The sequence below is a fragment of the Hordeum vulgare genome, chromosome 4H, assembly GCF_904849725.1.
Source record: "Hordeum vulgare subsp. vulgare chromosome 4H, MorexV3_pseudomolecules_assembly, whole genome shotgun sequence".
NCBI classification, from domain to species: Eukaryota; Viridiplantae; Streptophyta; class Magnoliopsida; order Poales; family Poaceae; genus Hordeum; species Hordeum vulgare.
The window spans coordinates 392,517,923-392,529,492 of record NC_058521.1 but is presented as its reverse complement, the minus strand read 5'-3'; positions in this window follow the sequence as shown (position 1 = coordinate 392,529,492).

Genomic DNA, 11,570 nt, shown 5'->3' with positions numbered 1-11,570 from the left:
TTGTAATTTTTTATTAGTTTTATCACATACCAAAGTACTACTCGCATGTCTCAAGGGAGTGGGTTGGTAGGAGTTAACCATCCCACGCCCCTCACTCGAAACAACACTAGGATTCCAACGAGGAATAGAAATGCTCACACGTCATCACCATGCCTTTTTAATTTTTAGACGAACGAGAAGTTAACATATCTTAATATCAACACTTCTTTGAATTGCTAATAATGCAATCACACCTTTTTCATATCACCACATCAATATCATTAACCCATAATTTCTCTATGTGTTCTACATGACCGTTTTAATTATCATTCATTGAACTCCTATTATTTTTGGTCTAGTATTATGATCCATGCAAATTATTGTCACTATTTAATTAACTATAAAACAAATATAAGTGAATAACGAGAGCATAATATTTTTATTAAATCTGCATGCCACCGTGCTCAATATGATATAAGTGAAGTACTAGAGCAACTTCTAAGCTCAAAAGATATAAGTGAAGCACATAGAGTACTCTAACAAATTATGATGATGGCATGTCCTCTCAAATAGTTGTGTCCAGAAAACTATGATTGTGGCAAAATGAAAGTAAATGTAAACAAAAGCAAACAACGCTTGAAGCAATACTCATATCATTTGATGAATAAAAATGTATCTCGAAGTGACATACCGATGGATTGAGACGAAAGAGGGGATGCCTTCTGGGGCATCCCGAAGCTTAGATGCTTGAGTATTCCTAGAATATTACCTTGGGACGCCTTGGGAATCCCCAAGCTTAGGATTTTGGTGAGCCTCATACCTTTGTCCATCGGGATAATATCCAAAACTTGAAAACATCAATCACATAGAACTCAACAAAACCGCGTGAGATCCGTTAGTATAAGCAACATATCAAATACTTTAGGTACTGTTATAAGTTGATTCTTATTTTATTTTAGCATAAGGTATTGTATTCTAACTTCTTCATGGCTTATACCCCCTGATATAGTCCATAGCATTATTAAAACAAGCAAACTATGCAAGCAAAAAACAGAATTTGTCTAAAACAAAACAATCTATAATAATCTGTACTGAACTTATACTTCTGTAAATCCAAAGATTCTGAAAAATTAGGAGGACTTCATAAATTTGTATATCAGTACCATGTAAATTATTAAGCCTAAAAAGACGTTCCATTAAAATCAGAGAAATTCTGCACTGGACGTCAAAGTTTGAGTTTTTGCATCGTATCAATTCTACTCATCATACAAATCACCCCAAAGGCTTTACTTGGAACAAACACTAATTAAAACATAAAAACAAAATCATTACAGTATCGACAATCATGTTATCACAAACAATACTGAAGTAAAAGAAAAAAATAAATATATCTATTGGGTTGCCTCCCAAGAAACACTATTGTTTTATGCCCCTAGCTAGACATAATGCGTAGTTTCAAGTGTTGTCATATTTAATATCAATCTCCTTAACAACAAAACCATGGGTAATAGGAACAATAGGGGGCTTGAGAATATGATCTTGTATCAGGTTTAAAAAGTTGGGGTGAACACTAATCGTTTTGAGATATTGATTTCTTTTGGTAGGAGGTGTAATAACGCTCTTAGGAACGTATATGAACTTGGGACTTTTGTTTCGAGAGGTATTAGCATTAGTTTCAGATGGTGTGAAGGTAGAACCTACTTTGTCAATCACCTCCTCCATTTTATCAATTCTGCTCAAACCTTGTTCTACTCTCTGATCAATAATAGTATCCTTTTCCTTTAAAGTTTTCAAAGTCATTCCTACACGTGACCCAAGTTAAGTGATATGGTTATGCAGTTTTCTATCTAAGTCCTCAATTGGCTCATTAGTTACAATTTTCCTTTCAATAGCATCAAGCATTTTCATGACATCTTCCAAGGTTAAGTTGGCTTCATTAAATATAATGGGTTGTGTTCCAACAAGATTTTCAATGGCATTATAGGCATTCAAAGGGTGACACATTAAAAACTTCTCACTGGTGATGGTGTCAAGGACAAACCTATACCAAGTTGTCACACCAACGTAAAAATTATGAAGCAAGGTAGTGGTGGATAGCTTATTAGATGCTTTATTTTGAGCGTAGCAAATCCCGTACCACGCACCTTTCAAACTTTCTCCTACCCTTTGTTTAAAATTGACAACATCAATATTAGAAGTAACGCGAACAAAGGAAGAACTAGCCATGACTTCAAACTAGTAAACTAATAACAAGCAAAGATAAATATTTTTGTCTTTTTTTATGAGACAACTAAATATACCAGTAAATAAAAATAGGAACGAGTGAATGAAAATTTGTGTGAAGTTACTTGGTAGTTGGTGATGATATTCCTCAACAATGACGCCAGAAATCCTTCCTGATACTTGTGATCTGCATCAGGTTTTCCATGAAGAAAAACGGGTTATCGTAGCACAACGTGGGTAAGTATTTCCCTTAGTTACGGAACAAAGGTTTACCGACAATAGGAATATTAACAACAAGCGTCTTCAGCGACTGCACACAAAAAACAAAAAACTTGCATCCAACATGGGCAAGAGGGTTGTCAAACCACTTGGTCTCGTTATTTGGAAGCAAGTGAGATGTGTAGATAATTGTAAATGATTGTAAATTGAAAAATAAAATGAAAACAAGTAAAAGGCAGTAAGGTATTGATTGTTTTGTAAATATATGGTGAATAGACCCGAGGGCCATAGTTTTCGCTAATGGCATCTCTCATGAAAACACTATACAATGGGTAAATAAATTACCGTTGGGCAATTGATAGAAAAGCCGATAGTTATGCGATATTCACGACAATGATCATGTGTATATAGGCATCATGTCCATAAACAAATAGGTCGATTCCTGCCTACACCTATTGCTATTACTACACTCATCGTCCGCTATCTAGCATGCATCTAGAGTATTAAGTAAAAGATAGTAATGCATGGATAACGATGACATGATGTAGACAAAGTAAACTCAAGAAATATGAATAGACCCCATCGTGTTATCCTTAGTAGCAGAAAAACACAAACACATCTTGTCCCGTTCTATCGCTGGGATATAGAAATTCGCCAGGTTAAACCTACTACAACTGTAACGTCCAAGACGCGACACTTTCCTTATTTGGGGGTGAGGCCTCAAAAGGGGAAAGAGTCACATCTAAGCATTTTGCAAGCAGGATAAACATTGCATTACATAATAGATGGAAGAGTAATAAGATTTGGCTTACACTCGCCACAAGCTAAATTACAGATCCACACAGTCATACATATTGCAGATAGAAAAGAGGGTCCGACTACGGACAAGATAAATGACAAAAGCCAATGCTATCCCGCCTTGCTAGGCCCACGATCACGACCAAGTGCCTCTACTCCTCCGGGTACGTCGTGTACAATATGCCATTGTCCTCGTCAAACTCCCACTTCAGCTGGGTATCCTCGGAAGCATTTGTATCTGGGGTACCTGTACCTGTGGGTGGTTGTAGTAATCTGTGAGCCACAAGGACTCAGCAATCTCATGACCTTGGTATCGAATCTAACTAAGTTATTAGATGAGGTTGGGGTATGTGTTTGAGTTTGCACTAACCTAAGCATTTATAAAGGCTAACTTACGTGGAACAAGAATTAAAGATATGATGGTCTACGCACGACGTTCGTTAACAAAGAGTAATCACTAAGTGATCCTGAACACCTACTTACGTCATTCATAACCCCACCATGTTCTCGATCAGAGAAGGAACTCCGAAGGAGACATTCACGATTACGCACACAGTTGGCAGGTTTTTAATTAAGTTACTTTAAGTTATCTAGAACCAGATGTTAACAAAGTTTCCATGGTTGCCACATAACCGCGGGCATGACTTTCCGAAAGATTTAACCTTGCAGGGGTGCTCCAACTAATCCATCACAAATTACCATAAGACGCACAGAAATCCTCGACCACGAAACTCGCGATCTCGTCGGATTCCTTAGAGGAAAATCTCAACTCCGAGAAGACCCAAAGTCTCACCGGAATCCCAATGCACAAGATATATCGTTAAGGTAACACAAGTCCAGTAAGACCACCCAACGTGGCGACGACCCTCATAAGAGCCGCGTATCTCAGTCTCAGGACACGTCAGATAAGCTACGCATACGGTGGCCTGATAGAAATCACCCAAGTTGCCCTGGGTTGGCCCCACACGGTGCTCTATGGACCAACACTCGTGAGGAGAACTTGCCCGGATTGTTGATTAAGTTCCTCGGGGTAGCTAGTCCCTATGCTTTTTATTATTAAGTTGTTGGCAAATATAACACCAAAGTTGGGTCTTGCCAGACAAGCCTTAACGCTAAACGATTTACCAAGGGGGGCCCCATAACAACCCCGAACGTGTTAGGCGCACTCAGTTATGGAATAAAACACTGGTACCCGAAATTAAGGCGGCAAAAGCGGAATAAATCACCCGACGAATGGCCAGGCATTTCGCTCTTTACCAAGTATATAGGTGCATTAATTAAATAGCATTAAAGAAGATGATAATCAAATTGGCCACATTATCACATGGACCAGCTTGCACCTGCAACTAGCAACACTAATGAAATGGTTGAGCAAGCCTAACATCGCCAAACAATATTTGCTAGGAGGGGAATTGTTAGAGGTTTCATGGCAATGTTTGATGGCCTATATATCAGGCGGTAGGTAGCGGAGAATAACGATGGAAACGAATCAACTATGCATAACAAAGCTAGAAACGGTGTCAAGGTCACGATCATCTTCCCTTTGAGATCTTCAGACTGGAACTACCCTTGATCTTCCTGAACGCACTCAACAGTATCCTCGAACTCGTTCTCATCTCCCGATGCTACCAAAGAAATAAACAGAAAATAAACACCAGCAAATGACAATGCAACACACAATATGATGCATGTATGGCACACACTTCAAAGCACGCACAAAAATAATCCTACTCAAATGACAAAGTACCACCTCATCACAACATGGCACTTTTGCAAAACTACTCAAAACTGAAATCCAGTGCCACCATTGGATTCCTTGGGTTTTTGAACCCCAAATACACATATCATACTACTATAATTGCATGCATAAAAACACCCAAAACTGAAAAGGAAAACCACCCAGAATCATAAACCACTTATGCTAAAATTAGGGTTGATCTTGCATATGCCAGATTTGGCACATTCCTCTTCTGGAATTATTCCAAAAATGGATTTAACACACTAACAGAATAAATTTAACTTCAAAACATAATCTGACAGGGGGGCCCTATTGGTCATAAGCACCAGGGGCCCCAGTGCATGACAGGTGGGCCTTGTGGCCCACTGTTAGTGGCACAGCTACAGCCAACAACAATGTAGAGAAAATAAAAAGGGGGAAGTGGTAGAGAGACTCAGAAGACGAATATGGCAGCCCCGGGGAAAGCGGCGAGGAAAAATATGAATAAAAAGGGGGAAGTGGGGGACTCGAACCCAACAATCCTGGTTCCACCTGTGGCTAGTTACCAATGGGCTACAATCGGGTATTTTCTAAAACAGGGGAAGTAAGTTACATAGCCAGTCACCGCAACCTAATCAACAGAAGGGAAAAACAATAACCAAAAAGGGTGCACGCTAGGGGACTCGATCAAATGACCAACAGGGACAGCTGTGGCTCGGTTGCCACTGCGGCAGCGAGGGGATTCTGCTCGAACTGAAGCAGAAAACTACTTATACAGACTCTGCTTCGAATTCTACATAAGCTAAATCACGCAGAATAAAAGGGGCGCCCCGAGGGATCAAACCCTTGACCAACAGGATCTCTGCGCTACGCGTCGAACCAGCTAGGCTACTGGGGCGATCTGCTCAAGGAGGGGATCCAGCCCACACGATAAGCAATAAGGGGGCGCCTTCTCTGTTTTACAGAGAGACACCGGCGAGAGCTTGCCGGTGCACATATAGGCACGCACACGCACACGCACGACACATCACAGGGAAACACTAGCCGGGGGGGTTGCGCGCTCCAGCACTGCTGCTGCTGCTCATGCAAGGCTCTGTTGCTGCTGAAACTGCCAAGCGTTGCTACTGCTGTGAAGGCGTCGCTACGGCTGCTCTGCTCACCACATGACGACGGCGACATGCTAAGAGGCTACAGGGGGAGAGGGAAAGGGGAGCGAGGCGTCATCGACGATGTGGTGCAGAAGATGTTCGCCGGAGGTAGACGAAGAAGAGGACGTCGGGGACATCGAGGAAGCGGCTCCTGCTGTCCGATCTCTTTGGGAATGGAACCCCATGGTCGCTCGCGTGCTCCTGTGAGGGTCGGGGAGGAAGGAGATGGCGTCCTATGCCGGTGACGTTCTCGAGCAGGCACCGGCCATGGCGGTGATGGTGGTGCTCGTGGCTGAGCTCACGACGAGAGGGAAGGAGGAGGAAAACGGGTCGAGGAGGAACCCTAGGGCTAGGCCGGACGGGGGGGGGGGGCTCAGGTGGCCTTCTGATGGAGGAGTAGGTGAGATCGGTGGTGGATCTAGGGTCGTACATAGTGATGACAGCGAGGAGGAAGAATGTGTCGCCGAGCAGGCCTCTTGGCTGAGTGACACATCAACTGGGCCTGGTCTCACTCTCTGTGATTAAAATAAGTTTTTTCCAAAATCAAGCAGAACACGTGTGAATAATTCCCAAGAGTTTATAGGAAAACGGTTTTAACAAAATAAAAATAAATTTGGCCTTCTAAAAATATGCCACACTTAATAAAAATAAGCTGACATTTTAGAAGAGCAAAATAAATGACCTTTATTTAAAGTGAGGCACTGTTTTAAAACAAAACCAAAAGTAAAAACAATAATAAACGAGAGGGGTTGCACTCCACAATTAATAGAAGAATTTTAGAAGAGTAGAATCATTTTATTGGGGCAAAAAAAACAAATTAGAAATCTGCCTCTAATATATCTCGAAAGGAGGGAGTTTTGAATCTATGGTGAAACAAGGGGTTTTGAGGTGGATCTTGTTGCACCCAACCACATTGCAAACATCAAGGCACATCCACACATGCACCCACACTTCATACCAAGGTGTAACACAAACAACAACAAAACAAGAACAAAAGAATCGATGATATGCATGATGCCATGATGCAACATAAAATGAAGACACAACTGAGCTCATACCACTTAGATCAACATAGCATGGTGCCATAGAATGAAATATATAACAAGAGGGGGAAGCGATGCATTGGGGCTGTCACAACAACACACCTCTCTCACCGAAGTAATATCACTCTAGTTGGCCAAACTATTTCAATATATCGGAGAGAATTAGGAATCTATCATAATCATGCACATAAGAATCATATTAATATTTAGAGAAGACTCAAATGTTTATCATGAATAATCTGAACATAAACCCACAATTCATCTAATCCCAACAAACGCATCACACAAAAGGACACCATATGGATCAAAGCGAAGATGTGATTATCATTGTATTAGAGATCAAGAGAGAGAGATTGTCATCTAGGTACTAGCTATGGATCCATATGTTTATTGTGAACTACTCGCACATCATCATGAGGGCAGCAAGGTTGATGAACAGGCCCTCCGTGATCGATCCCCCCTCTGGGAGGATGTTGGAACAAAGCTCCATATGGCCTCCCATCGGAACAGATACTTGCGGCGGCGTAAAAAGTGTATCATGATTGACTTTACGGTTTTTGGATATATATGAATTTATAAGCCAGATAAAAGGAGTCGGTAGAGTCTCGAGGAGCCCACAAGCCATGAGGGCGCGCCCCCAGGACGCGCCGTATTGGCTTGTGGGGCCCTCAGGTGGCCTCCAGCCTTCTTTCGATACTCATTGGTCTTCTTTTGGTCCAAAAAAAATCTACAAAAAGTTTTAGGTCAATTAGACTTCGTGTGGTATTGAAAACCTAGAAGTGAAAAACATGTACAAAAAACAAATCGCACTCGACATTGGATCAATAGGTTACTGCTCAAAAATAATATAAATTGGAAAATAAATACCCAAAAAGTATCTAGAATGATAATATATCATCATGTAACAATAAAATTTATAGATACGTTGAAGACGTATCAGTTGCCCGCTCGTCCTCCACGGCTTGGACATTGCTGCCTACCTCATCACCATGTGGCCCCTCTTCGCGCAGCAGGGCGTCTCACCGTTGATGCGCGCCTCGCCATTGTAGCCGTCCTCACCACCTTCAAAGCCTAAAACAACGCCTCTCCATTGATGGGTCATAGTCGTAGGGTAGGGTCATAGGCCTCACCTATAAGTCCTACCCAAAGGCACCTCATTATTAGCTTAAGGATCACAATATACTTACGGACTGGATTAAGACAACCTTTGGTCCACTCGGTAAAGAACCACTCGGAAGATTACCTAATACTCGACGACTGGATTCCACTCGGTAAAGAACAGAAGCCACTCGACATAGAAGACCAGAAGGCACTCTAACGAGGATAACGGTCACACATTAGACTACTGTAGTTAATGTCATTTATGGCATACGTTACCTGTAACGTATGCATTCAATCTCACTTATAGCACCCTTGAAGGATAGACACTTATGAGGCGCAACGCACTCTATATAACCCACCCCTCCCCTCTGGCACAAGGGTTCGCATTCTCTAACATTCATATTCCACTCGACATTAAAGCTCCTGAGCACTAAGACGTAGGGATGTTACCTCCACCGCAAAGGGGCCTGACCTCGTACAACCTTGTTGTTGGAAATATGCCCTAGAGGCAATAATAAATTAGTTATTATTATATTTCTTTGTTTGTGATAATCGTTTATTATCCATGCTATAATTGTATAGATTGGAAACTCAAATACATGTGTGCATACATAGACAAAACATTGTCCCTAGTAAGCCTCTAGTTGACTAGCTCATTGATCAAGGTTTCCTAACCATAGACAAGTGTTGTCACTTGATAACGGGATCACATCATTAGGAGAATCATGTGATGGACAAGACCCAAACTATGAACGTATCATATTGATCGTGTCATTTTATTCTATTGTTTTCTGTGTGTCAAGTATTTGTTCCTATGACCATGAGATCATATAACTCACTGGCACCAGAGGAATACATTGTGTGCATCAAACGTCACAACGTAACTGGGTGACTATAAAGGTGCTCTACACGTATCTCCGAAGGTGTCTGTTGAGTTAGTATGGATCAAGACTGGGATTTGTCACTCCGTGTGATGGAGAGGTATCTCGGGGCCCACTCGGTAATACAACATCACACACAAGCCTTGCAAGCAATGTGACTAAGTGTAAGTCATGGGATCTTGTATTACGGAACGAGTAAAGAGACTTGCCGGTAACGAGATTGAAATAGGTATTCGGATACCGACGATCAAATCTTGGGCAAGTAACATACCGAAGGACAAAGGGAATGACAAATGGGATTATATGAATCCTTGACACTGAGGTTCAACCGATAAAGGTCTTCGGAGAATATGTAGGATCCAATATGGGCATTCAGGTCCCGCTACTGGATATTGACCGAGGAGTGTCTCGGGTTATGTCTACATAGTTCTGGGACCCGCAGGGTCTGCACACTTAAGGTTCGATGATGTTTTAGTATAGTTGAGTTATATGTGTGGTAACCGAATGTTGTTCGGAGTCCCAGGTGAGGTCGTGGACGTCACGAGGGTTTCCGTAATGGTCCGGAAACGAAGATTGATATATAGGATGGTTTCATTTGGTCACCGGAAAGTTTCTGGCAATTCCGGCAGTGTACCAGGAGTGACGAATGGGTTCTGTGAGTTCACTAAGAGGGGCCCACCCACGCGGGAGTGAGCCCAAGGCACTAGGGTGGTGCCACAAGTCCTTAGTGGGCTGGTCGAGTCATCCCAAGGGGCCCATGGCGCCACATGAAGAAATACCAAAAGAAAATAAAAGGAAAAGGGGAAAAAGGGAGATGGGAAGGAAGAGGAGGACTCCCCCTTCCCAAACCGAATTTGAGGAGGAGTCCTCCTCCTCCCCTTGGCCGGCGCACCTTTAGGGCTTGTCCCTCAAGGCTAGCCCTCCCCCTCCCTCCTATATATAGTGGTGTTTTAGGGATAATTTGAGAGAACTTTTGCCACGTGCAACTCAACCCTGGACCACATAGTTCTACCTCTAGATCGGATTTCTGCGGAGCTCGGGCGGAGCCCTGGAGGAGTAGATCATCACCACCACTGGCGCGCCGTCACACTGCTGGAGAACTCATCTACTTCTCCATCTTGCTTGATGGATCAAGAAGGCCGAGATCATCGTCGAGCTGTACGTGTGCTGAACGCGGAGGTGTCGTCCGTTCGGCACTAGATCGGAACGGATCGTGGGATGGATCGCATGATGGTTTGTGGGACAGATCGCGGGACGGTTCATGGGACGGTTCGAGGGACGTGAAGACGTTCCACTACATCAACCGCATTTCTTAACGCTTCCCACTGTGCGATCTACAAGGGTACGTAGATCTAATCTCCACTCGTAGATGGACATCACCATGATAGGTCTTCGTGTGCGTAGGAAATTTTTTGTTTCCCATGTAACGTTCCCCTTCAGTGGCATCATGAGCTAGGTTCATGCGTAGATGTTATCTCGAGTATAGCACAAAAGGTTTTGTGGACGGTGATGTTCGATTTGCTGCCCTCCTTAGTCTTTTCTCGGTTCAGCGGTATTGTTGGATTGAAATGGCCCGGGCCGACATAACTCGTACGCTTATGAGAGACTGGTTTCATCGATTGACATGCAACCTCGTAGCATAAAGATGATTGGAGGGTGTCGGTTTCTTCAACTTTAGTTGAATTGGTTTTCATCGAGGTGGTTAAATAGCAATTTGCACATCTCCGTTGTGGTTTTTGCGTAAGTAAGATGCGATCATACTAGATACCCATAGCAGCCACGTAAAACATGCAACAACAAATTAGAGGATGGTTAACTTGTTTTATCAGGGTATGCTTGTGATATGATATGGCCAATGACGTGATGTGATATATTGGATGTATGAGATGATCATGTTGTAATAGTTAATATCGACTTGCACGTCCATGCTACGGCAGCCGACAGGAGCCATAGGGTTGTCTTTAAACTAACGTTTGTGTTTGCAGATGAGTTAGATTTAGTAGTAATAGCATAGATATCACGACAACCTCAATGGCGACACATGGATGGAGATCATGATGATGGAGATCATGGTGTGGCGCTGGTGATAAGAAGATCATGTCGGTGCTTCGATGATGGAGATCAAGAACCACATGATGATGGCCATATCATGTCACTTATGAATCGCATGTGATGTTAATCCTTTTATGCACCTTATTTTGCTTAGAACGACGGTAGCATTATGACGTGATCTCCCACTAAAATTAGAAGACAAAATTGTGTTCTCCCCGACTGTGCACCGTTGTGACAGTTCGTCGTTTCAAGATACCACATGATGATCGGGTGTGATAGACTCAACGTTCACATACAACGGGTGCAAAACAGTTGCACACGCGGAACACTCAAGTTAAGCTTGACGAGCCTAGCATGTAGATACATGGCCTCGGAACACATGAGACTGAAAGGTCGAGCATGAATCGTA